The sequence below is a fragment of the Podarcis vaucheri genome (genome assembly GCF_965113315.1).
Source record: "Podarcis vaucheri genome assembly, chromosome: 12".
NCBI lineage: Eukaryota > Metazoa > Chordata > Lepidosauria > Squamata > Lacertidae > Podarcis > Podarcis vaucheri.
The window spans coordinates 11,944,029-11,952,833 of NC_138750.1; the positions used below are offsets into that span (position 1 = coordinate 11,944,029).

The window sequence follows — 8,805 nt, forward strand, 5'->3', positions numbered from 1 at the left end:
ATTCAACATGTGTCCAATCTGCAGGTCAACCCATTATCAGACGGCATTAAGACTGAGGTGGTCTAAATGAGGTAGCTGATCTCAACCACTTATTTTTCAAAGTGTAAAGGCCATAGCACCTGCTGGCAGGTAAAATGTAGATTTCACCAAACAAGCACCCCATTCTCCACTGCCCATTTTTTGCTGAACTTATTTAAGAATTAGATTATGAGAAGATTTGATGTAGGTTTTGCTAGAAGCCAAGCTAAAGGTCAACTTTAACTATAGTTTCATTTGCTAAGTCCAAAACATTAATAATTATGAATAGTGATAGATTTAAAGGATTGTATTAAAGTTCTATTCCTTTAAAGGTTCTTTGATCCAGGAGAGTTAGTGGAAAGGGGGCTATTTTCCCTGAATCCCCCTTCCCTCTGCAGCTTCCTATGCCCACCCCAAATATGTTCAAGGGGATTGGGAGACCCTTCAGTACAGTGTGGTAGGTGGGAATTGTGGAATTTCCATTATTCCATAATTATGAAATTTCCATAATTTCACACACACACCCTTTTAGCTCATCAAATTCTCCACTGGATCAAAGAGTTCTCCATCAGTAGATGGACACAATTGGATACAATCCATAGACATATTTTAAAGACAAATACATCTTCATATGAGAAAGATTGTAGGTACAATAAGACTAGGTAGGAAGTATAGACTCAGCATACCGAACCACATGCTGGAACCTCTCAAAGCAATCAGGGTGCACGCTACAGAGCCAGGATTCTGATTAAGTTGCTAGGTGCAAGGAAACCTGTTCTGCATATGGGTACTACCTCTTTGTTACCCCAATCCAGTTACAAAAGCACCTGGGAACCAGAGAGAAAAAGAAAGAAATGTAGAAGATCAACAGAAGTAGAAGAAGGCAAACTGAAGGAGAGAGAAAAGGGGCCAAGCACTAGAGCAGGCATCCCCAAACTCGGCCCTCCAGATGTTTTGGGACTACAATTCCCATCATCCCTGACCACTGGTCCTGTTAACAAGGGATGATGGGAGTTGTAGTCCCAAAACATCTGGAGGGCCGGGTTGGGGGATGCCTGCACTAGAGGCTTGGTGATCGGTCCTTTCTAGGAAAGGAACACGCTGTAACTCACGGGTAAGGCATATGTTTTGCATGAAAAAGGTCCCAAATTCAGTCCCTACTATCTCCTGATCTGACTTGATATAAGGTCACCTTCTATGATCCTAAGAAATTTTCTTTAAAATGATGGCATTTTGTAGGTTACTCTTTTTCCTCATGCCTCCAATATTAGCTAAGAGTAGAAGAAGTTATCTGGCTTTGGGGGTTAATGTTTGGCACAAACACCAGATGCAGCTGTATTGTGTAACCTGGAAGGCAGAGAGGAGCTGCACAATTTTGTTGTACTCATTTCTTTGCAATGAGGAGAATTGAGACAGAGACCAAAAAACCCTCCTAAGTGATCTTTTTGTGTTTTGGAAGCTTTCCCAAATGACCATTTAAGTTTGCTCATTAGGCTCCCAAGTTCCAAAAGCCGTAGTTTAGAAAAAGGCAGTGGCCTAATAAGACTTTCCATTCTACTGCAGATGTAATATTTATGAAATGATTATAATGTCCCTGCCACTGATTTGTGGGCAACAGGCTAAAATGGAAGCACATTAACAAGCAAAAAGGTAAAGCTTTTCTATTGCCTTCTTTAAAAATAAAAAATAAAAACACCTGTGACTCATTTTTGAGTAAGGAGGTGAAGGGAGGTGCTCCTCTGCAGATAACTGTGTCCAGTTCATTGACAACATATTCCTTTTACCATGCCAAAGATGTGAACATCCTTAGTCAATGCAGTTTTGGTATAGGGCTCAGTTGCATTGTCCTTTATTGTGTTGGCATAATTCGCTTGTGCTCCAAGCAAAATATGAAAATCATATGAGAAAAACAAATTAATATTTGAGCATATTTTGCTTGAAGCACAAGTTATATTGAGTTATATTGGTGAGAAGAAAAAATTATAGTCTTTATACACAGGTTTTAAAGAATACACGATCAAGAACTATGAATAAAAGAAAAAGGATTCCTGATACCTTATTTTCATCTGGATTCACTTGGGGTTTATATTTAAAGAGGTAATTGCCAAAATGCCAAAAAAGAGAGAGAAAAGATGAGTCCAAATATTAATGCAATATCTCCACTAAATACTGCTTATGATTATGTCGAGGCCAGCTATTTAAAATAGAATATCTCACATTTGAACAAACTGTTTATAGGTTTACTTGCTTTCTTAAGATAAGAGACCATTGTTTTTTAAACCATAAAAACCAGGGTGTGATCCCAAGTAAATCAAGTCTTGTTAGAAGAGACCATACTTGTGTTTACATCCTTTTGGGTGCTGATATACTCAAAATACAATTTCAACCATCCATATACAAAACCTTAATACTCAGGCATCTCTTGCACAGTATTGGAAAACTGTGCTTACATCATGGCATTGATTCTACATTGAAGACATCTTAGGGGAAATTAAAAGTGCCTAATGTGGAAATAATGTAAATGCTTCTAAGACATTAAGGTTTCTTTTGCAGTTATCATTTTGTATGCATTCTTTAGATGACTATGACAGTTGAAATGATGCCATCACAGAATTTTTGCATGAAACACTGCGCTCAACTAATCAATAAGAGCAAAAAAAATTAAGTTCATAGAATTCTAATCACTGTAGTTAACCTTTAGAGATTCCTCGCCCCCCCAAAAACTGCTTTACATGAATGCATTATTTTTGGTAATGCGGTTCTTTCTAATCATTCAGAATATTCTAAAAAGTAACCAAAATTATCATTTAAGAAACATATTTGGCTAGATATGTTCCCACTCCAATAAGCTATGGTTCTCCCTTCAGAAAGCAGTCTTGCTATATTATGCCACTCTTATACTCACTTCACTATGTCTTGCACTACGAACAGTGTAAACAATATCACTTGGCCCAAGGCAGATGTGACTCGACAGAGTCCAAGTAATTATAAACAGTGGAACAGATCTGTTGGTACTGAGGTTTACCATTTGCTGTGCTGTATGGTAGAGAACTGGCCAGTCTCAGACTGACTAATCTCCTGGTTTCAGTGAAGTGGCTCATAGATTTCCAAGCTCATCGCATCTTACAATATTTCATACTAATAGCATCTATATAAGCCATGGTAGTTAAATGGCATCTCCATGTTCAGAAGCAGTGTAATTTTGCACACATAAATGTGGAAGAAAACTACAGGACATGGCTATTACTTTCATACCCTGCTTTGGTTCCTGAAATATCTGGCTGGCCACTATTAGAAAGAGAATATTGGACTAAAAGGGTTTTGATTTGATCCTGCAAGACTACTCATCTGTTCTTACATGGTGCAGAAACCATCTATAGTCCAGATCACCTACTCTTTGGGCATAATGTCAGGCAAAAAAATTATTGAATTGTGCTCTTTCTCTGAAAAGTAAGTCCAAACAGGATTCCTCTTAAACCCATAGTTCCAATCTAAAACAATGAAAAATATATCTGAATATTATATAGTTATTTTGCTTCTGCCCTCTCATTCTTTGCATTAGTAAGAAAAGGGGGGAAATCAATTTGTGTTCCCTAGCTAGACTTACGATACTCAAGGGACATTTCACTCTTTTAGCAAACTCCCAGAAAGATCAGTTCTTGATCCAATGAAAACAACTGCCAAAATTACATTTCAGATTGTTTAAGTAGATTCTTTTGTCCATTGTTGTGGAGCTGGGTGTGCATAAAATATGACAACTAACCTATTGCAAAGTCAGATAACCTTGTCACATATTATTAGCTCCTAGACTTTATGGCATTTTCTGGCACTTTGATGCCCATAGCAAATTTCCAAACCTAGACTGTTCCGGTCACATTCTAGAACTATGACAGACACCCTTCTCCTTTTATATTAACTAAGCTGTTCTCATTGTCCCCAGTTAACACAAGGACCTTTCTCCTTCCTTTTAGCATAAATGCCCATTTTGGAAGGGATGGGTAAGAACAACATATGGTAGCTTCTTTCTCCTTGACAATCATGGTCGATAGTTTAAAAGATCTAAAACTCATTCTCTAGACAATTTATAGTAAATACTGCATAAAGTAGCCAGTCCTCCAAAAATGGATACATCCTTATGCCTGGGCAAATGGAGAAGTGTTAATGCGTTATCTGAAAACAATGTATTTGTCTGATGATCTGAGACAAGTAATTATTTGTCCCAGTTGGCTACTCTGGAATTGCCCAGTCAAATCCCAATATATCTTCCATATACAACTTTCTGATCCATTTTATATCCTTTCACCTGAATCATATCTGCAGATACCCAAAGTTTAGGACTGCCCTGTAATGTACAGACACTAATATTCTTATGAGCACACGCACGCTCACAAGCCTTCATATTGCAGAAGGCTGAGTTACTATCACATATAGGGAGTAAGCCCCATTTAATTAGCTCACACTTTGTTTCAAGTAAACACCCAACAGACTTCGAAACTTGATTTAGACAGGTAACACTTATTTATGTCACTTAAGCCAGATTTAGTCAACAAGGATAACACACACACAAATTAAGATGCACATTAGCACTGGTTCACAGTACTGAAATGTTAAACATTATGTAGAATAAACATTTATAATACTGTAGGTAGAGAATACAGAACAAAAATGTTTTTACATGAAACACTAGCCTATTTATACAACAGACAGAACTTCTGAAAATACTTCAGATGCATGCATCAGATTTATGAAATGATACTCTAACAATGTGCACACATGTCATTATGTTGACCTTCCATGCAAATTTACAATTTGCCTTTTGTTTAATCCATAAATACCACCAGAGGTTTGCCGCTGTTACCTTCTGCGAATACCAGAAGCAATGATGATGAATGACAGAAATTGAATAAACTTCAAAGTCTTACACAATCATAGCATGATAGTGCAATTGACACATATAGAATTGCCTATATTAACAAAATTATTTAATATTGCTCTTCCAGAAAATATTTGTTAGCAAAATTTGGGGGGGAAACAGTATTAATATATGTTTGTACAACATAAAATAACCCAGATGGAGCAACAACTTTCCATTACAACTTCAAAATATCTTTCATTTAAGTTATCCCGCACACACTCCCCAAGCACTGAAAATATTTGTTAAAAATATACTGTATTAATACTGCCTAGCATAATAACATAAATGGAATTGGGAATGATGATTCACCACAACCCGCAGACCGCTTTTACCTTTGCAATCTTTTTCTTTTTTTCCCCCAGTAGCCATAGCCAATCATTGCTCTCCTCGTCCATTATGCTTCTTTATAGCAGAGTGAGAGGCTTCTTCATTAAGTAGTGTTACAAATAGAACACACCCGAACTCCCAAGTGGAGAATGCTCTAACGACGCTAAGGCTACAGTTCTCAAGGCAACCAGGCTCAGTTGGAAACTGAGAGCAAAGTCAATGTAAGATTAGTTATTTGCAAGCCTTATTTGCACATTGCAGCTTGCCTCAATCCATGATGAACTCTCTTAATAAGAAGGGTATTCAGTTAAATTTTTAAGCAATGCAGATAAAAAGGCAAAACAAACACAAAACACAAGTTTTACTGTTCTTATACTTAAAGCAACATAAAATGTTAAAGTTGTGGTTTTTTTTTTAAATGTACAGCACAACAGACAAGCCAATCCAGTTAGTCATCAAACAATATAGTTCTCTTGTTGCCTTACACAATATGGACAATTGTAACACTGATGGATTTAAACACAGCAGCAGAAAAGTGGGAAAGCATACAGTTCAGAAAAATGCTTCTGGCTCGCAGAGTTCTGGATGAAATGGTACTTTTCGCAAAGAAGAAGAAGAAGAAAAAGTTGTTCTCAACATGAACCTGGTTGTACAACAGAAGAATGGTGGAACGAACCCATGCTTTGTTTATCCCCAAGAAAACAAAGCATCTGGTGGATACAAATGTTCAGATAAAAGTGTAACATAATAACAATGAAGTAACTGCAAGCAATGAACACAGCAGAGTTCAGACAGCTGACTTTTAATTTCAGATACTTAAATGAGATACAGCAAGCTGCAAAGCTATTTCTTCCATGACATCATATGGATGCTAACCCAAATGTACTACTTTCTACCAAATCAAAACACGTAAGCATTAGGAATACCTGAAAACAACACAAGATGCTTTACTGTCTTTCTGACAATTTTAAGAAAGTTTTATGCTTTATTCCCTCCCCCCTTCTTTTACACACTATCTGAAAACCACTAGTGCTAAGGAAATATTCCGATAATCATAGTGGCAAAAGACAGCTGAAATTACCATGCTTCTCCAACTCCATTGTCAAATCAAAGCATCTTTTTTGAAGTTTTCCTATCATCTGGGGTCTGATCTCTGGCGTGAGGCTGGGATGTCTTGAGCTGTCATTTTGAGAATGCTCCCATGTTGCCAACGCGTCCTGCATCTTATCAGGGAAGCGATGCTTCCAACAGATTTCAAGCCACCTACCCAAACCTGCGCGATTTCCCCATCGCTAGCAATTCTGCCAGTCACTTCCAACCTCGCTCCTAAATCATCCGCCATCTGTTATTTACTGCGCAAGTGGAAAGCGGGAGATGAAGCAGCACGTTCCTAACAAGACGCGAGACGCGTGTCTGTGGGGCACGTAGATTTGGCAGAGAGGATCGTGGCTCAGTGGGGAAACTTTCTCAGCGCCTACCTGTATTTATTCTCCCCGGGAAACCCAGCCCACCTTTCCAAAACACACGCATAGCCGAGACAAGGATGGTGTCGACACCCCAACACCCACGAGCCCCCCCCCCCGCGTGGAAAAGGCATCTTCGCGTCGACCTGGGCAGAAGAACTCCCTAAAAATGCTCAGCCCCAGCCCCATTCGCTACAAACCTCGGATCCCTCCGAAAGCGAGCACGGGAAAGACACGCGTCAGACGCTCCACACAACCATCTGGCCGCGCGCTACACCCACCCTGCCTGCCTGCCTGCCCGCCTCCCTGCCCGATCGCAGAGGCGCGAGAGGCTTCGGGACAAGCGAGACAAGAGGCGGGCGCGAAGGCAACGAAGACACGCGCGCGCGCGTCTACACGTAGGCGGGGAGGGGGGTGGTTAGCGGGGAGGGGGAGGTCGCTCGGCGTTTACCTGCAATGGACGCGGCACCGGCTTCTTGGCGGAGTTTGGGGCGGCTCGGGCTGCAGGGCAGGGCGCTGCTAGAGCGCGACGCCCGCTTTCCGGGAAGGCATGGTCTGCTCCTCCTCGTCCTTCCTCCTCCTCTTCCTCGCACTCTGGCTCCTCCGCTCGCCTCACACACTCTCTCCCTCCCTCGCTTCCGCGGCTCCTCCACGCCCCGCGCCCCTTCCGCCTCCCCTCGGAACTTCGCCTTTATTGTCTCGGCCGCTCGGCTCCCTCACGCCCCGCCGCGCCGCCCGCCCGCCTTCCCCTCAGACGGAGCCAGCCGCCCGCCCGCCTTGCCTTCCTTCCCCCTCACGAATCCCGTCCTCCTGCCGCCGCCGCCTCCGGTCGCTTTCCTCCCGCCGCGTCGGCCGCCTCTATTTCTGTCCGTCTCCCAGCCCTCCCCTCGCGCGCTGCCTCAGCCTGTGGCCCAACCCTTCGGCGGCTGGCGGGCTCCTCGGCGTCCTCCGCCCCGTCGTCCCCTCCGTTCAACTAGCACTGGCTGCTGCTGCTGCTGCTGCTGCCGCCTCCCCGTCTCCTTCTTCCCCCTCAGCCTCGCCTCTCCCCGCCCACGCGGCCCACCGGAGACAACGTGCCAGGCGCTCGCCCTCCGCGCCGGCTCGGCTCTTAGCGCCTCTCGCGCTCCCGCTCATTCTGCCGGCGGCGGCAGCAGCAGCAGCAGCGGGAGAGCTGCTGACTCTGCCGCCGCCGTCTTTATCACGGGGCGGCGGCGGCGGCGGCTGCCTGCTGGCCTCTCTCCCCTCCTGCTCCCTAACTCCACGAGCAGAGACGCGCGCACGGCGCGGCGGGCTCCGGGCTGCCTCATAAATGTGTGTGTGTGTGGTGTGTGTGTGTTTTTGCCGGCACGTTGTGTCATCCATTCGCCATGCCCCCCCCCTCCCCGCTCAAGCGCTCGCGCCCGCCCATCCTCAGCCTGTAGCTGCGAGACACAAAAGCCACACGAACGGCGCTAATAAGGAGAAGCTTCATTAATCTCTGGCCGTGTTTCTCCAAATATGCCCCCAAATGTAGAGTTGTTGTTATGGATTGCGGTTTTTTTAAAGCAACAACAACAACAACAGGGTTTTGCTTTACCTCAGCAGTTAAGTTTTAAGCAGGGTTGTGGGGGAGATTCTGTATGAAGCCAAAGATTCATTTGGGGAATAATTTGCATTTCTCTGCGTGCCCTGTTTTAAAACGGATGCTCTTTATTTTGGCAGACCTTGCATAGCAGCCCACAGATCTAAACACTGGAGTCCCACAGGACTGATGGCTTGGGGAGGGCGGCGAAAATCACATGGCCACCCTAGAGATGCAAGATGTGGGTGGGTGCACATGTTTGCATAAATGTATCTCTCTCTCTCTCTCTCTCTCTCTCTCTCTCTCCCTTAATAATGCAAATAGAAGGCAGAGAATCTGAGCAGGATGGACTGAGCATGTCTTGTTTTGAAATATTCCAAATCCACAGATCCCAAAGAGGCAACAAATAGGGCGGCTCCTCAGTATTCCCTTACTTTTGAAGTTTTCGACTGGCAGTCTCATCATCCGTCCTTCCATCCCTCCATCGCCTAAGTACCTGGCTTCAGTCCTGTTTCTTTTAA

General features: G+C 43.4%; 1 protein-coding gene across 14 annotated transcripts in view; it reads right to left on the reverse strand.

The window, feature by feature from the left end:
* Positions 1-8,805, reverse strand: part of ARPP21 (cAMP regulated phosphoprotein 21) — a 241,559-nt gene that overhangs the window by 163,674 nt on the left and 69,080 nt on the right. For 6 of the 14 annotated variants that reach the window (XM_082192783.1, XM_082192782.1, XM_082192786.1 and 3 more), the window contains exon 1: positions 7,175-7,319. The exons of 2 other annotated variants lie outside the window; for them this stretch is intronic. The gene's annotated coding sequence lies outside the window, so the exon portion shown is untranslated. 6 more of the 14 variants (XM_082192793.1, XM_082192787.1, XM_082192776.1 and 3 more) reach the window with 6 other exon arrangements.